At 32.7% G+C, this 18,148-nt stretch overlaps 1 long non-coding RNA gene and 1 pseudogene across 1 annotated transcript; both read right to left on the reverse strand.

Moving 5' to 3' along the window:
* Positions 1–451: 451 nt before the first annotated feature.
* Positions 452–8,944, reverse strand: LOC107907650 (uncharacterized; annotated as a pseudogene).
* Positions 8,945–13,884: 4,940 nt separating this feature from the next.
* Positions 13,885–15,723, reverse strand: LOC107908124 (uncharacterized). The gene is made up of 2 exons (XR_001686917.2): positions 15,199–15,723; positions 13,885–14,473 (listed from the first exon to the last, which is right to left on the reverse strand). It is a non-coding gene; the product is annotated as an uncharacterized lncRNA (long non-coding RNA).
* Positions 15,724–18,148: the final 2,425 nt, after the last annotated feature.

Raw genomic sequence — 18,148 nt, forward strand, 5'->3', positions numbered from 1 at the left:
ACTTTAATTGAAGTCAAGTTTCAGTTTTTCCCTAGTCAAATAATTCATCAATCACTTATTTAATAAAATAAATAAAATCGATTTTCTGTCATCAAATCACATCCATTAATTTTTTACTGAATTAAAAATAAATAAAAAATAAAACCACCTTTTAATAGTATAAGCAGCATTTTGATTTCCTCTTGTGAAGATGTATTTAAAATATATGTGACCAGCATAGTTAGATACGAAGCTTTTATTCTCTCTAATCTAAACAAAAGCTTCCACCATTGAACCATAAACTAATTTTCCATTCAGCTTAAACACATAAATGTGTCAACAACGATAACGCTCTTCAATTGACTATAGAAAACCTATACTAATTTTCTATATATATGTATCCTTGATTTCATGATTAAGAAATGAGGTGAGCAATTATTACACCACACCTCATAGTTGTGGGATGGATCACTTAGAACACATCCATCGGATCCTTTCTAGGTCTGACAATAATGGGTGATGTAGACAACTTTTTCTGTAATTTCCCTTTGTCTATTTGTGAAACCAGCACTAGATTGCCTTTCTCAATTCCTTTTTTGACCTCTATCGATCCCTTTACAATAGTGGATGATCCAAATATTTGCACCATTAAGCTTCCACCAACAATCATACAACCTTCTCTTTTCCTTGTCATGTTTCACCATATCAAGTTAAAGCTTTGTAAAACCAAAAATAACTTACCAAGCACAAGAGCAACCCCTATCCATTTGGTTGTGCCCCATCGTTCACCGAGGAGGAACCATGCAAAGCTAGCTCCTTATAATGGCTCCATTCTATAAATAATGGTTGTTTTTGTAGCTGACACTTCACACATAGTAGGAATCTATCAAAGTAATTCCTTGATTATTGTTGAAAGTAGGTTCAAAAATAAGAGCATGAATTGAAAGAATACCTCTATCCAAAGGCACAATTCGATTGAGAAAAGGCCAGTGTAGAGTGCAGGTTGCCATGGAAAAGCCATTGTCCAATCCCATAACACTTTCCATGTCAAAGATGATTTATCAAACTATTTGTTGCCACCAATCCATTCTTCAATTACAACCCATAATCTTAAAAACAAAGCAACAACACAAATCTAAAAAGGAAACCATCACACTTGTTCCATTAATAATGCCAATGCCAATTCCAATGCCATTCTTAGATTAAATATCCATCCACATGTGTTGAGCAACAAACCTCATCCCTAAGTAGTGCAAAAAGGTTCTCCTTTGTGCTTCTTAAAAAATGTCCAGTTCGAAACATGTGAATTTCGTAAAACACGACACTCAAAAAGCTAAATAGATCTCCAATTTGGAAGATATGGTCAAATATTACCTGCCTATGATGTTATCTTAAGGCTAAATGCTCAAATTGGGCCCGGCCTTTTAGGGGTTGCTCACTATTGCATCATAAAATCTAGAAGCATAATTGATAGTGTACTCTTTTAATAGTCCCGTATCCGAAATCCAAATATTATTAAGAAAACTCACAACCTTTCCTCAAATGACCAAATCACATTATTCAAGACCTTAAGCCAAAAGTTCGACAAGGATTTCCAAAGATAGGAGCATATTGAACAATTAATGTTTTGTGGCCATCTGCCAACAACTCGATACTTATTCCTAAGAACATGAACCTACATAGTGTCTAAGTTGGATAAAATGCTAAATCCAAGCTTGAGTAAAAAAGTTTTATTACGCTCAATAATCCTCACAACTATACCATCCCCAATACCCTTGAGTTGGGAACAATGTTAAATTGAGAGTAAATGTGTTAGAATTTGATAAGGTTATAAAATAAAAATTATCAGTGTTAGTAGAGGAGAAGATAGATATCGAAGGTAATTGAAAAAACTCGTATACAATGAGAAATAAATTCGGGGTATTGACTAATTTGCAAAAGAGTGAAAAGTATTGGGGCAAAAGTGAGAAAATTAAGAGATGGAATGATTAGATTGATTTGAAGGAAAAAGGAGGAGGGACCAGAGGTAAAATTTTACTAAAAGAGAGTATGACTTATCAATGAAATTGTAGAGAAAGTTGAGGGACTAAATGAACAATTTATAATTTAGACAATTATGACATGTTAATGATTAAGGATTAAATCAGTGTAAAGTTATAATTGGTGAAAATATTTTAATATTTATTTTTAATTATTAAATTAATAGATATTATTTTAGAATTATGTAGGAAAGATGATGACATTCAATCATTCATCTTTTTTGTCCGACACGACTTCTTTCATTAACAAAACCAAGTTTTAGTTTTTATTTATTTTGGTCCTTTCCATCAATTCCAAGCCTTCCAAGCTTAATTCCTTCAAGTTCTTTCATAGATTACTAGTAAAATTCATAGAGAAACCTAGTATTCATATTAGTTTCATGAGAAGTGCATCTATAGTTGTCTTGGATGATTGAGAAAATACAAATTAGGATTTTATTTAGGAGAGAGTAAGGTAAGATTAACATGTTCTTTAAAGATTTTATTTGTATTTTATTTAAAGCTTATTAAACAACATTTGATTGTTTTATTGGTATTGAAACATGTATATTTTTTATATGAAAATGAAGAAAAGGAGAAGAAAAGTAAGACATAAGTAGGTAACAAAGGAAATGAGATAGTTAAGGAGTGAATGAATAAGAAGAAAGCTTTTCTAAAGCCTTTGGTTGTAAGTGCAACTAGAATTATATTTAACCAAAATAGTTTTAATTTGTAAGTTTAATTAGATGAATAGTTATTATATGAATTTACTCAATAATCATTATGCTATATTTAAATGACCATTTGATTGTGAATGATGGAATTAATTGTTAAATTCCACTTACTATGTGATTTATTATAATAAATGAAAGAATGATGAGTAAATGATTAAATTGAAAAATGAGTAAAAATGACATGTGAGAAGTAATGGTAAATTTTATTAGTGAACATGGGATATTATGAGATGGTATGTTATGTTTCATGTGCCAAAGAAATTTTATTATAGTGATTATTGATTTTTTATAATAAGGACTAAATTAGAAAGAATTCAAAAGTATGTACATTCTATTCTGAGATGTAAAGGTGAAGCCAATACTGATATGTTTGCCCAAGTAGACAAAATGTGAACTAGTAGGATACAATTGACATGGCATTAGTAAATATTTAGCGCGCTCTTTGCTTTGATATTACACTTCAATGCCACTTTACTCTAATTAAGCACTTTAATGCTATTCTTTTCTAACATTGCACTCTGGTGCAACTTGTTATGTTATTACACTTCTGTGCATCTCTATATTCTTTCCGTATATCATACGTGTTTTGTTAAGTCTACTTTGTGTCTCTGTTAAATATTAGAATATAAATTAAAGTGATAATCAATATGACAAGATTTTGATTTACTAAGGAAATGATAATGAAAGGAATTATAATGATTAAGCTATAGTATGCAAGTTTTAATGCTAATATATTTTGAATTTGTTCAATATAATCTTATTGTACTTGGTTACATGCATTTAAAACAAAAAAAAAGTAAGTTTAATTCTTCTTGTATTTACTAAGCTTTCATAAGCTTACCACATTATTTTTAACGCATAGATAAAGACGTGAAGTGAAGTTTTTTCGAGGATTAGTCTTTTCACATATCATCACATCCCAAAAGCTTCGAAAAGAGTATGCTATCTCCACTATTTTGATGTTAGTAAATGGTATGTACATAGTTGAAATAATGAAGTAAGAAAGAGTCTAGTTGTTCTAATACTTGTGTTTAATGTGTAAATATAAAGTATTATATGGTTGGAGAGTCATGGTTTGTGTTTGGAATGATTATGGACACTTTAGTGTGGCATAGAAATATTTTAAATGCATATTTTTCAAGTCCCTTATCCTAGGTCTCGAGACATGCGAAATGTGTCTCAAGACAAACTTTAAAGCTAAAAATCTACAGTAACACTGCTATATCTCGAGGCATACTGGACTTTGTCTCGAGACATACACTCATTTATCTCGAGACAGGGCAAGATCGAAGCTAAACTTCTACAGTGCCATGGATATGCCTCTAGACATGTAGGCCTTTGTAATGACCCAAAATTCACAAGCATAAAAAAAAGTGCAATATCGGGCCTCCGTCTTAGTAAACCGAGTCCGTAAATAATTATTAGGAGTAATTATGAGTCTAGTAATGTGTCTAATTAAGTTTTAATTAGATGAATTTAGCTTAATTAAGAGAAATTAGGAAAAAGGACTAAGTTTAATTATAGATTAATAGAAAATAAAAAGGATTAAAATGACAATTAAGCCATTAACAAGAAATGATGCAACATATATGTAATAAAAATCTAAGATTTTTATGTTATATTTTAATTATAAAATTTATTTTTTAGATATAAATTATGTTAAACTAATTTAAAACAATAATTATTATATTAAACCAATTTAAAACAATAATTATTATATTAAGAAAATAAATTAAATAAAGACAAATGTATGGTGATGATAATAGGCAAGTGGGTGGTGTTGGTAAATACATGTGTAATAATAAACAACATGTATTTAATAATACAATATGTATGGCTTATTAATTAAGTAAATATATATTATTATTTTATTATAATTAAAACAATAAAGTAAATAAAAGAAAGTAAAGAAATAAAAACAAAAGAAAAGAAAAAGAAAGGAGAAAAAAGCAGAGAGCATTTCGAAACAGAGGAGGAGAAATGAGAAAAAGAAAAACTAGGGTTTGAGGCTTTAAGCTTTTATTTGGTAAGACAATCAAGTCCTTTCTTTTAATTTTGAAGTTTTAGAAGTCTTAGAACAAAGTTTTGTTGAATTTAAGTTAAAATTTTGGAAGTTCTTAGATTTTTGAACATGATTCATGTTGAACAAATTGTTGAATTAGGGGTTTGATTGGTAGAATTTCTAGTTAGAATTGATAAAAGGATTAAATTGTAAAGTAAGCTATAAGTTTTATGTTGTAGAGACTAAATTGAGGAAAATTCGAAATTAGTGAAATATGCTAAAAATTTAGTAGATAAATTTGAGTTTGGAAGAAATCTGAATAGAAATAGGGTGTGAATTAAATTAGAAAAGTAAATAAATTTAGTTAGGATTAAATTGGAATTAAAGTATAAATTAGATAGAAATTCTATTATTATAAATTAATGTTGTAATTAATAGTGCAAATTATTATTATTTTCATAGCTAACAAGGAACTCGAGGCATTGGCACACAAAGGAAATGAGAAGATTATTGAGGAATAATCGAGCAAATTCGGGTTTGTATTACTATAATTAAAATTATTTATTATTTAATGTTAAATTTAAATTATGTGTATAGTAAGCAAATAATAAGGTAAGTGACTTTAATGAATTGAATTTGGAAAATTAAATTGAATGAGAAAAGTATGTGTTGGTATTGAATTGTGTTTTGATTAGTGAATGGAAAAGTATAATTGATATTGAAAATGAATTCTTGAAATAAAAGTGAAAATTGAATTGTGATTATATGTGAATAATTGAAATGCATATTGAATTGAGAGAGTGTATTGAATTAGGAATATGTGAATTGAAAATTGATTGAAAAGTGGAAAATGATTCAATTGAAAATGTGAGAAATTGTGACTGAATTGAGTTTTAATTGAGAATTGGAATACCCTATTAACTAGTCGGGCTGAGTCGAATATAGTTGGCATGCCATAGAATTTGGAAGAGTACGGGATTTATCGGCTTTGTCGATTAGACACTTTATGTGTCGTATTTTAGGCACCTCGTGTGTTGTATCAGGCACTTCGTGTGTCGTATTAGGCAGTTATGTGTCGTATACTGATCAGGTACTATATACCGTTTTAGGCAAAATGTGTCGTACTGATGTGTTTGGGTTGGAATCTGTGTATCCGTCAAAGTCCAGATTGTTAATAGGGTGAATAACTGAAATGAGGAAATTATATGAATATGATTGATCGTATTATTAAAAAAATTGAAAGAAATGAGAAAAAAATGAATTGTGGATTGAAATTGAAATTGGAAATGGAAAACATGAACTAAATGTTAATGTAGTAAATGTAATTAAAGTTATGGCATATGATTAAAATTGATGCATAGTTAAAAGTGTATTGTTAATACTAATATAATTTAAGAATGAATTAATGTAAGAGAAAATCAATTGTTATATACTTGATATTTATATTTTATTATGGTTATTAGAATTTGAATTATTGTAATACCACTAAGTATAAAATACTCAGCGTACGGTTGTTTCCATACGCAGGTTGAAAGGAGTCTAGAGTCTCGGTTCAGCATCGAGAACAATCCCGACTCCAGCATAAATTTTGGTGATGTTTTCTCTCTTAATTGAAAGTGGCATGTACTAGGAGTTGTATAGGTTATATAGATGTGCTAGTAATGTTGGTTGTAAAAATGGTATACCATATTTTGATATTAGTTTAATAAAATGGTAAAGATTATATTATATAATTAGACATTAAGTTAGAATGGAAAATGAATGAAGCTATTAGTTAATTTTGAATGATAATACGAATGTTTAGTTATTAAATTACTATGCTAATGAATTGGTCATGATTTAAGATATTTGAGTTTAAATTGTTTTTTGGTTGTGCCATCGGTTTTGGATTGGTTGTTGTTTGAAAATTGCAGGGAATGTTAGATGTTTATAAAGGGGTTATATTGAATTATTTAAAAAAAATTTGGAGTACCCAAACAAGTCCCGTTCCATTGTTTATATGTGATTTAACTTCGAGGGTTTATTAAAAGGGATTTTATGATTTAATTTTTATATATTTGTTACTTACTTATGAATTGCTCATAAATTGATCGATATGTTCTGTAATGCCTCGTAACCTTATTCTAGTTACAGTTTGGGGTTAAGGGGTGTTATAGTTGTTGGTATCAAAGCTACCAGGTTTAGCCGATTTTCGGTCTAAATCGGGCTCGAAATTAAGTCTAGATGTACATGCCACTGTCGAGTCGAAACTGAGTTGGGATTTTTTGATGCTGTGTTAGAGTATGCCTAAAGATCAATCATGAGATGGTTGTAATAACATACTTGTTTTATCATGTTTATTAATATAAGACGTTACCATTATTATTTCAGTTTCTTTTCTGTGTGTATAAATAAAATGTTTTATAATAATGTCCTGAGAATAATATGATTATTCTTAAAAGGTCCTTAGTCAAGTATTATTGTTGGCTAGGACAACAATAATGCATTAACACTAACATGTAGTTGATTGATGATAAAGAGTTGTCATTGATATGGAATGTCAAAATCGATGCATGAATATGTGTGTTAGAGAACAACATATTAGACTGACCCGTTATGAGTATGTTTCTTAGATTATTATGTAATTGTCACAATATTACTCATAGTGATTAGTATGTATATGATCCTCAGACTTGAGATCATCATAATCCCAACATCTTGAGTTATATATTTTGATATAGTCAAACATACACCGTAACTGGTTGTTCTATAAAGGCTGATGTTGGATATACCACGATCTGTGTAGAGGGATATGGTTGATCGATATATGATAAGTCCCTCTTACATAGTGGGAGTAATATCTTAGGCCACTTGATTGAGTGAGACTAGAAATGCATGGCCATGCTCAAATAAGCTGATATGAGATGTCATACTTATTTGTATATCATAGTCTACTTAAGATATCAGGGAACGTGGAATGAACTATGCAAGTGTGACTATTCCATGACTTGTGTCCAATCCAGAGATAAAGAACTTAAGGATTATTGCATGAAAGGTTAATCATAAAAAGGTTATGTCAAATCATGATTTCTTGTGACTTAGGTAGCAATGATGCATTGCTAGGTACCACTCATTGTTTGTAACATTAGAATCGTTCTAGTATTACTGCTAACGTTACAAAAACCTACAGGGTTACACCCTATAGTTGAAATCAACGGAATAAAGCATAGTTGGTATTGTGCTTGGTTGTCGATTGAATTAAATTAATTATAGAATTAATTTAATTGGGTAATCAAATATCGAATACATTATATGTACAAGGTTGTTGTACGCATAATGAGAACATGAATTTGGTTCATTTATAAATTCAAATAAATATATAGTTTACCGAAATCATTATTATAATTAATGTAATTATAATTTTTGGTTTAAAAACATTGTTATATTTATTTAATTTCTAGAAACCCTAAAAATAGATATAAAATCCCCTTTTTTTTGCTTGGTGGGTCTAGCAGTCGTCAAAGCAAAGTCTTTTCCAAAACAGTTTTGGAGATTCCTTTCGTTCATTGTCAACTGGGTGGATTACGTAGAGGCCGGAGTCACGATAGATTGCGGCTTGGTTCGATAGTAGATCAGATTACTTGTTGCCGAGGCGTCGCTGTCTACTCAGAATAAAGATTCGATAATTTCAAAACCTTTATTTCACCCCGATTCGTTCCTCACACATGGATCCATGGTTAGAATCGCCGGATGTTTTATTTTTTCGTTGCACCGTAAGGGTGCCGGCGTTCCAACAGTGGTATCAGAGCCACTTGTGTGATACAGACTTAAATACTTGGGTGATACAATTATATGAGATGCATACTTTAATTTTATTACGTTTTTGACTATTTAAATCGTTTAAGAATAACCAAATAAACATTCCTTTTGACAATGGATTAAATTTTAATCATGGTGTTATGGTCTATTCGGTTTTATGTTATTACTGTTAAGTGTTAACAGATCTGTAATGGTGCGACGGTGGTGCTTACAGTTTCCAGTAAGAGTCAACTGGTTAGTGGAACAAGGGTTGTTCTGGCATGAAACCTCAAGGATTAAAATCCCCAAAACATGATTATGTTGATAAAAGTTATCAAATCGTGAGGTTTCATTTGAATGGGGTATGCGGTTTGTACCACCGGGGCTCTGCCCCGCACCCCTGGTCCGCTTCTTTCGACCGGCTCAAACCCCATCTTCTTAAAGTATGTTTTATAATAAATTAAACTTGGTGGCCATAAAAGTTGAAAGGATATGTTATAATTCACCTTAACAAAACGTTCAATTATATATGCTATTTCTGACATGCACGGTGTTTGAAATGCATAGTTATAGCCCGATAACCCATTTGATAAAAGGTTGTAATTTTATAAATACGGCCTGCGTGTCGTGCCTTACTACTATTCTCTTGTATTTCTCTTCTCATCTTACTCCCTCGTATGTAAAACGAGTTTCTGCATATTGTAATTTGCAAGAGTTGCTGTAGGCTAAGACGAGAAGGAAGATGGGCCAACTAGTGTGGACCGATAGCTTGTGAAACGACTTACACCTTTAGGTTTCCTTTTGGTTCTCCCATTGGCTTGGGTTGCACCACCTTAGTTTATGGGCTATAACTATTGCATTTATTTATTACTTTATTTATTCATGTATGAGATGCTATGGATGTCTAAAGCATGCCAAATTTTAAATATATTAAAATTTGATAATAATGAACCACATTAATTGATGAGATCAATTAAATATCTAAATGGACTAAATTAAACCATAATTGGTGAGATTGAACAACCTTAAAAAAAATCCCTCTATTAAAATATTAAGTCAATATAGCCTTCCAATTTTGCCCTCGTTAAGGCCTCGATCAATACTGTGTAGGTTCTGCTAAAGCGAAGTACTAGTATTTATCTTGATTAAATGCGAAGAATAAACAAGTGATATTCGCTGGTTAAAATTGGTTAATGACTTAACTAGGTTATTCTAATAGGATTAAAAACCTAGAGGCAAGTAATTTGGATAAATCATAAGATGATTAGAACAAGAGTTGTTCACCAAACTTTAGGAGTTACATATAATATAATTAGCAAGTGTTGCTTACCTAGATAACCATAATCTTGAGAGTAAAGCTAAAGCTGACTTAAGAGGAGGTGAAATATGGGTCCTTAACTCACTAGAAATACTTTTCGAGAAAGTCTTTTCGAAACTAATATATGAGGGTTATTAATTTTGTAATAAAATAGTGGGAACATCATTTAATAAAGTCCTTTTAATGATTGATATAAACTTGGTAAATTTACACACGCATATTTTATTGTTGTAGATATATTATGGCTGCAAACACTAATACACTCTCATTGCGATCGATCCTTGAGATGGACAAATTGAATGGTTTGAATTTTTTTAACTGGTTCTGTAACTTGAGGATTGTCCTCAAACAAGAACGGAAATTATATGTCATTGAACAACAGCTTCCTAATGAACCACCTGCTAATGCTTCGAGGGCTGATAGAGATGCTTACAAGAAGCATCTCGATGACATGGTAGACGTTGGATGTCTTATGCTTGCCACTATGAATCCTGAGCTTCAGAAGCAACATGAGGACATGGTTGCTTATGAAATGATTGAGCACCTGAAAGAACTTTATCAGGGGCAAGCACGGCAAGAAAGGTTCGATATCTCTAAGGCCCTATTCCAATGTAAGCTGGATGAAGGAAGCCCAGTAGGACCTCATGTCCTTAAGATGATTGGCTATATTGAAAGCCTGTCTAAGCTTGGGTTTCCCTTGAGCCAAGAGTTGGCCACTGATGTTATTCTGCAATCGTTGCCAGATAGCTACAGCCAGTTTACCTCAATTTCAATACGAATGAAATTGACAAGACTCTGCCATAGTTGCTCAATATGTTACGAACTGCTGAAGGTAACATGAAAAAGGTTAGACCCAAGCCCATACTGATGGTCCGTAATAATAAGGGCAAGGGAAAGGCCAAAGTTTAGATAAAGCCCAAGGGCAAAGGTAGGCCCAAGCCTGGAAAAGTAAAGGCTGCATTGAAACCTAAAGGTGGGGTGGCTAAGGAAGGAAACTGCTTTCATTGTGGTGTGACTGGACATTGGAAGTGCAACTGCCTATCTATCTTGAGGAAGTCAAGAAGGCCAAAATAAGCGGAACGTCTGCTTCAGGTATTTATGTTATTGATATTAATTTATCAACTACTACTTCATAGGTACTAGATACTGGTTGTGGTTCTCACATTTGTACTTCTGTATAGGGACTACAAAGGAGTAGGACTTTGGCTAGAGGAGATGTGGACCTGCGAGTTGGAAATGGAGCAAAAGTTTCTGCATTAGCTGTAGGAACATATAATTTAACTTTGCCTAGTGGACTTGGTTTATGTTTAGAGGATTGTTATTATGTGCCCAGTTTGACTAAAAACATTATTTCAATTTCTTGTTTAGACAAAATTGGTTTCGGGATAATTATTAAGAATAATTGTTGTTCCTTTTATCTCAATAATGTTTTCTATGGTTAGGCACAATTGATTAATGGCCTCTATATTTTAGATCAAATGAATCTCATTTACAACATAAATACTAAAAGATCGAAAATAAATGACTCAAATCAAACTTATCTATGGCATTATCATTTGGGCCACATAAGTGAGGAACGCATATCCAAGCTCCATAAAGACGGTCTCTTGGATTCATTTGTTTTTTGAACAATTTGAAGTATGTGAATCTTGCTTATTGGGAAAAAAGACTAAATCTCCCTTTACTGGTAAAAGTGAACGAGCTAGTGATTTATTAGGCCTAATACATTCTGATGTATGTGGGCCAATAAATACACAGGCTAGAGGTGGATTTCACTACTTTTTTACTTTCACTGATGATTTCAATAGATATGGGTATGTCTATCTCACGTGCCATAAGTCTGAGTCCCTTGAAAAGTTCAAGGAATTCAAAAATGAAGTACAAAATCAACTAGGCAAAACTATCAAGACACTTCGATCTGATCGAGGTAGAGAGTATTTGAGTTTAGAGTTTGATGATCTTTTGAAGGAATGTGGGATTGTCTCACAACTTACTCCTCCTGGTACTCCTCAATGGAATGAAGTTTCTGAGAGAAGAAATCGAACTTTGTTAGACATGGTTTGATCCATGACGAGTCATGCTGATCTGCCGACTTCCTTTTTGGGACATGCACTTGAGACAGCTACTTTCACACTAAATTGTGTTCCATCTAAATCGGTTCGAAAGACGCTATATGAGATGTGGACTGGGAAACGTCCTAGTATGTCTTTTATGAAAATTGGGGTTGTGAAGCTTATGTTAAACGTCAGACGTCTACTAAGCTTGAACCCAAATCTGAAAAGTGTGTTTTTGTGGGGTATCTGAAAGAAACCAAATGATATTATTTCTTTAATCCCACTGAGAACAAAATACTTGTTGTTCGGACTAGTGTCTTCCTAGAGAGAGAATTTGTTTCTAGAAAAGGATGTGGGAAAAAGATTGAACTTGAAGAAATTTGAGAGTCAAAAAATACCATTGAACGAAAGATAGAACAACAGCAAATTCCACAAGAAATTGAGGAACAATTAACTGCTGTAGAAACAAAACCACCGCGTAGATCTTTAAGAGAAGGCCAAGCACCTGAGAGATATGGATTTCTCATTAGAACGCATGGTAACATTCTTCTTATAGATTAAGATGAGCCTATGACTTATCAAGAAGCGGTGACGAGCCTAGACTTTGAGAAATGGCTTGAGGCTATGAGATCTGAGATGGGTTCCATGTATGGAAACCAAGTATGGACTTTGGTTGACCCACCCGAAGTTAAACCCATAGGGTGTAAGTGGGTTTTCAAAAAGAAAACTGACATGGATGGGAATGTACAAACATATAAGGGGCGATTAGTCGCTAAAGGTTTTTGTCAAGTTTATGGTGTTGACTATGATGAAGCCTTTTCCTCTGTAGCTATGTTTAAATCCATTAGGATCTTGTTAGCTATAGCTGCATTTCATGACTATGAAATCTGGCAGATGGACGTCAAAACAACTTTTCTTAACGAGAAACTTGAAGAGGATGTGTACATGACACAACCTGAAGGTTTTTTCAATCCAAAGGATGCTAGAAAGGTATGTAAGCTACAAAGATCCATTTATGGATTAAAGCAAACTTCTCGAAGTTGGAATCTTCGTTTCAACGATGCAATCAAAGAGTTTGGTTTTATCAAAAATGAAGATGAGCCCTGTGTTTACAAGAAAGTTAGTGGGAGCACTATAACATTCTTGGTACTGTATGTGGATGACATACGTATCATAGGAAATGACATACCTACCTTGCAGTCTATTAAAACTTGGTTAGGAAGTTGTTTTTCTATGAAGGACTTGGGCGAAGCCACTTACATCTTAGGAGTGAAGATCTATAGAGATAGATCAAGATGACTACTAGGTCTAAGCCAAAGTACATACATAGATAAAGTACTGAAAAGGTTCAATACGGAAGAATCTAAGAGAGGATTCCTACCTATGAGACATGGTATTTCACTCTTGAAGGAAATGTGTCCTTTAACTCCACAAGAGAGAGAATGCATGAGTAAAATTCCTTATGCTTCCGCTATTGGATCTATCATGTATGCCATGTTATGTACCCGTCCAGATGTCTCATATGCCTTAAGTATGACGAGCAGGTACCAAGTAGATCCCGGTAAGGTCATCGGACCACAGTCAAGAATATCCTTAAGTACTTAAGAAGAACTAAAGGGATTTTATGATTTAATTTTTATATGTTTATTTTTTACTTGTGAATTGCTCATAAGTTGATCGATATGTTCTGTAATGCCTCGTAACCCTATTCTGGCGACAATTTAGGGTTAGGGGGTGTTACAGCCTTGGTCTCGAGACATACAAACTTGTAGCTAAAAATTTTTATTTGAATTAAATAATACCTGAAACAAATTTAATATGCAATTAATCTTTATTAATAGTCTGACTATGTTCTTAAAATTACAACAGGGCCTTAAAATCATATTATTAAAAGTCTTTTTAAATGTATTTGAAATCATAAACGAGTGTTCAGTATTAAATGTAACTTTCATTGCTTGAGTTTACTCGGGTAAGGGGTAACACAACTAGCCCAAGTCCACCATAAATCAAAGGAACACTATACTTTTCTCAATTAGCCAATGTTGGCTTACAATTACCACTAGAAGACCCCTAACTGAATCGCCTAACTATATTATCAATTTCTATGCAAATAGATACAAGTAATCTCACCGTTTGCATAAAGTACATTGGAATTACGAGTAAAATTGACTTGGCCAAAGTTATTCAATCGACGAAAGAAAGTCTACTAGCATTCCACACGGATAGCTTACTACGAACTTTATCAACAATGAAATGGAAAGTGCTAATAGTGACTATATAATGTAAAAGAGGCATAACTAAATATTTTCCAACTCCTCCACTTGTCGAAATCCTAATACAAAACTGATAGTATCAGGTACATTTCCATCTACGTTATTTGAAAAGAACGCATGAGTCTTGTCCACACTCACTTTGTGTCCTGAGAAGAGATAGAAACCATCCAAAATCTGTTTCACAACCCCAACTTGCATTACATTAGCCATACTGGTAGCTGTCGTTACGACCACCGAATTTAATCCCCTACTCAACCAATATTAACTGGTAATATAGAGTAAGTACGGAATCGTCCCACGAAGAAGCTCGTGTTAAACCTATTTGAAAAGAATTGAAATCAAGTTATTATAAACGTATGCGAGAAAGGAAAAATGGGGGGTTTTTTAATAATGCTCTTTGGTAACAAATAAAATGTAGCGTAAATTGTAAATGCTGAAAGGTTGTCCAATTAAGAGAAATAGTGCTCAGTTAGTAACTCCTTAATCCACCTAGCACAAGTCCTTAGCGTCATTTAATTATTTGAATAATCTAATCTAGCAACAAAGCTGAAGAAAATCACTTACGAAATGAATTCTTATCCCAAATAAATTCAAATTCAAATAGAGAACATTCATACTTGAATACCTACCTTTAATTATTAATTAAAAGTGCACTAAGTATTTTAGAGATTTCACCTTGTGTTAATTAAAGAAAATCCTCCAGCGGCTTCCAAAATTAAATCCGAGTTGCGTTAATCAGCGACATGCTAATTTGTTATCACTGATTCTAAGTTTAATTAAGAAATTCGATTACTTAATTACACTTAGATGATTAGGAGAAAAGTCTTAAATTAGGTAGGCGATCAATCTAATTAATTTAGAGACAAAATTCCTTGAACGATAAAATTAGCAACTCAAGAATGCTAAATCCGAATTTAAACAAAATAAACCTTCAAAAACCTTGTGCTAAGTTTCATAAGTGTCTAACTGAGCTTAATTAATTTAGCCACTCATAGCAATCGAAACGAAACAAAAATCAATTCTAAACAACATAAATTACAGACTGAATCTTGGAGAAGAAAATTCCTCAAATCGTCGTGCTTCCCTTCTCTCGATTAGCTGAAATCTTGGTCTGCTGCTGCAGCTGATTGATCAGTTTTGGCTAGTTCAATTTGAGCTTCTTCTTTGCTCGAATGCCACACTCCTATGCTGCCGTATCTTCCTCTGGTTTTTTTCGACACCTTTTTAGCTGCTGGTCACCTCTATTTATGAATGATAATAACTTTTAATAATTCAAATAAAATTTGATCTTATCCCCCTTTATCCTAGCTGAAACCGTCGCGCAAGAATAGCTCCAGCTCATGTAGAGTTTCATTTCAATTTTACTTCTCAAAGCTGAACATGATCACTTAACTTTAATTAAAGTCGGTCACCACTCCAAGAGGGAAATTAAATAATTCCCTTGCTGATTTTGCTGCATATTCGGCCTGCTGTACTACTATTGGACCGAATTTTCTTCTTTTGTTCAATGCCAATTTAATTTCTTCAAAACCAGCAAATGATCACCCTCATCCAGCAGCTTTAATCATGCAGATTAATTTCCAAATTGAGCTTATACGGGCATCAAAATGTTCCTTACCTGCACATGAAATAAAATTAAAATTAAATTGTTGAATTGGAGTGCAATTAAATTATTACGGCATAGAATGTATTTAGTCAATTTAGGCAGAATTATAACTTAATTAACCAAAAATTAATCAACAATTTAATAATTTAATTGAATAAGTTAAGCTCAAAATTGAACTTAACACATACAAAAGAGAATGAGATCATTAAAAAAGAATAAGTGTGAAATAGGAGGCCCTATCATCGAAATCTGAATTAGTGACCATTCTTTCGTGCCACCACATTTTTAATCGAGATAATATCTCCATTCCTAGTAAAAACAAGTACAGGGACATTAGGTTACCTTGTCAAACACCATTCTCAGAATAAAGGATTCAGTGAGTTCACCATTCCAAAGCAACTACATTGTGATAGATGAGACACAATTCATACTTAACCGAACTAGACTAATTGAAAATCTAGCATCAATAATTGTTTCTTGCAAAAAATCTCATTGGATTTTATCATACGCCTTTTCCAGATCCATCTTGATAGCCATGTACTGTTTATGCCTAGCATAGGAATGCATCAAATGAATAATCTCTTGGGCCATAATAATCATATCCGATATACTTTGACCTGCTGTAAAACTTGCTTGACAATGACTGATGAAATTTGAAAAGATAGGTCATAGTTTGTTCACAATGGATTGTTACCAGCTTATATAGAACTGTACAAAGAGTAATTGGCCAGAATTGAGTAATAAATTCTGAACTAAGAGTCTTGGGAACAAGAACAATGAGCATTCTATTCAATTCAAGTGGCATAGGAACCTCTACAAAACAATTACGGACAAGGTGACAAACTTGATTACCAATATGATGCTAGTGAGCTTGAATGAATCTCGCATGGATCTTATCCACTTTTGGTGCATTAAGGGGCACTATACAGAAAAGAACTTCCTTCACCTTCTCATCAAAGATCATTCAACTAACACTATCCCAGACAACCTGATCAATGAGTGGGAAGTGATTTTGCAAAAGCCATTCATTAACGCATGGGTTTTCAACAGAGTACAAAGATCTGAAGAAGTTAACAGTATCATTTATCAATATACCAGAATCATAATACCATTCATTTGTGAATTCCACAGTGCCCTGTATAATTGGATTTTCTACGAGCCATGGTTTTTCTATGGAAGTACTTCATATTCCGATCACTATTTAGAAGCCATTTTAATAATATTTCTATTTCCCAAAGGATTCTTCTTGGTTTAAAACTTCCTCAAGCTCAGATTGAATGAGAACCTTTACTTGCCAAAGGTGACCAGAATCATTATGCTCAAGAATCCATTGAAATTTATCAAGCTGACCCTTTAACCTTTTCTTTCGTACAAACATATTACCATATACGACCTTGTTTCACTATTTAATAGAATTTTCAAAATTGCTTAGTGCAATAGTAATATCCTTCTATTGATTCCAAGACTCCCTAACCAAATCATTAAAAGAAAAGTGTGACAACCTATAACACCCCATACCTAACCCTATCGTTAGATTCAGACTATGAGGTGTTACGCTCCGGATCCAAGTTTAACTAACGCAGTCCTTTAAACAATCCACATACCAACTTAAATTAATGCCAATATCATTTATAACACAATTAGCTAATTTGCTTCGCCAAATTACATGAATTTAATACAATTATATAACTTTAATTTAAATACATAAATTTTACAAGTAACTTTAACATATTGAATGTTTACTTAGTCTCGAGATTAATCTTCTAACCATATCTAATTAAAAATTCGGCTATGACCCTAAGGCTCTGCCTCTAGGTTGCCTCGTTGTATGCATATTATGAATTAGAAGTAAGTTTGCCTGAGCACGACAGATTCTGGTCTCAATATACACCGTATAGAGTGTTTTCACATTATACTACCTATAGTAGTTTCAAAATATCATAACATATATCAGTTTCAGAATATCATAGCATGTATCAGTTTCAGAACACTTACAAGATCGGCGCCGGAGACTTGGTGCACCACATACCCAGTATAAATATTTCAAAGCATTTAAAAACCAATTTTTCAAAGACCAAATTTAAAACCTATAGTCCACAGTCGAGTTTTGCAACCTAGCTCTGATACCACTAAATGTAACACCCCAGACCCAACCTAGACGTTATGGCCGTATCTGGAAATGTCACACAATAGTGTTTTTGAAACCTCGTTGTTACGATAAAAATATTCCATGTTATTATCTTTAGTAAACCTTTGATAGAACTTAGGAAGACGCCTTTATTCATTTAAAACATTTGTTTTGAAACATCTCTTGTTGCGGAAGCTTTAATAAAATAGTCTAAGTGATCATTCGTTTAGAAACTGCTTTAACTTTTTGAAAACTGAAT

The sequence above is a fragment of the Gossypium hirsutum genome, chromosome D02, assembly GCF_007990345.1.
Source record: "Gossypium hirsutum isolate 1008001.06 chromosome D02, Gossypium_hirsutum_v2.1, whole genome shotgun sequence".
Classification (NCBI taxonomy): Eukaryota; Viridiplantae; Streptophyta; class Magnoliopsida; order Malvales; family Malvaceae; genus Gossypium; species Gossypium hirsutum.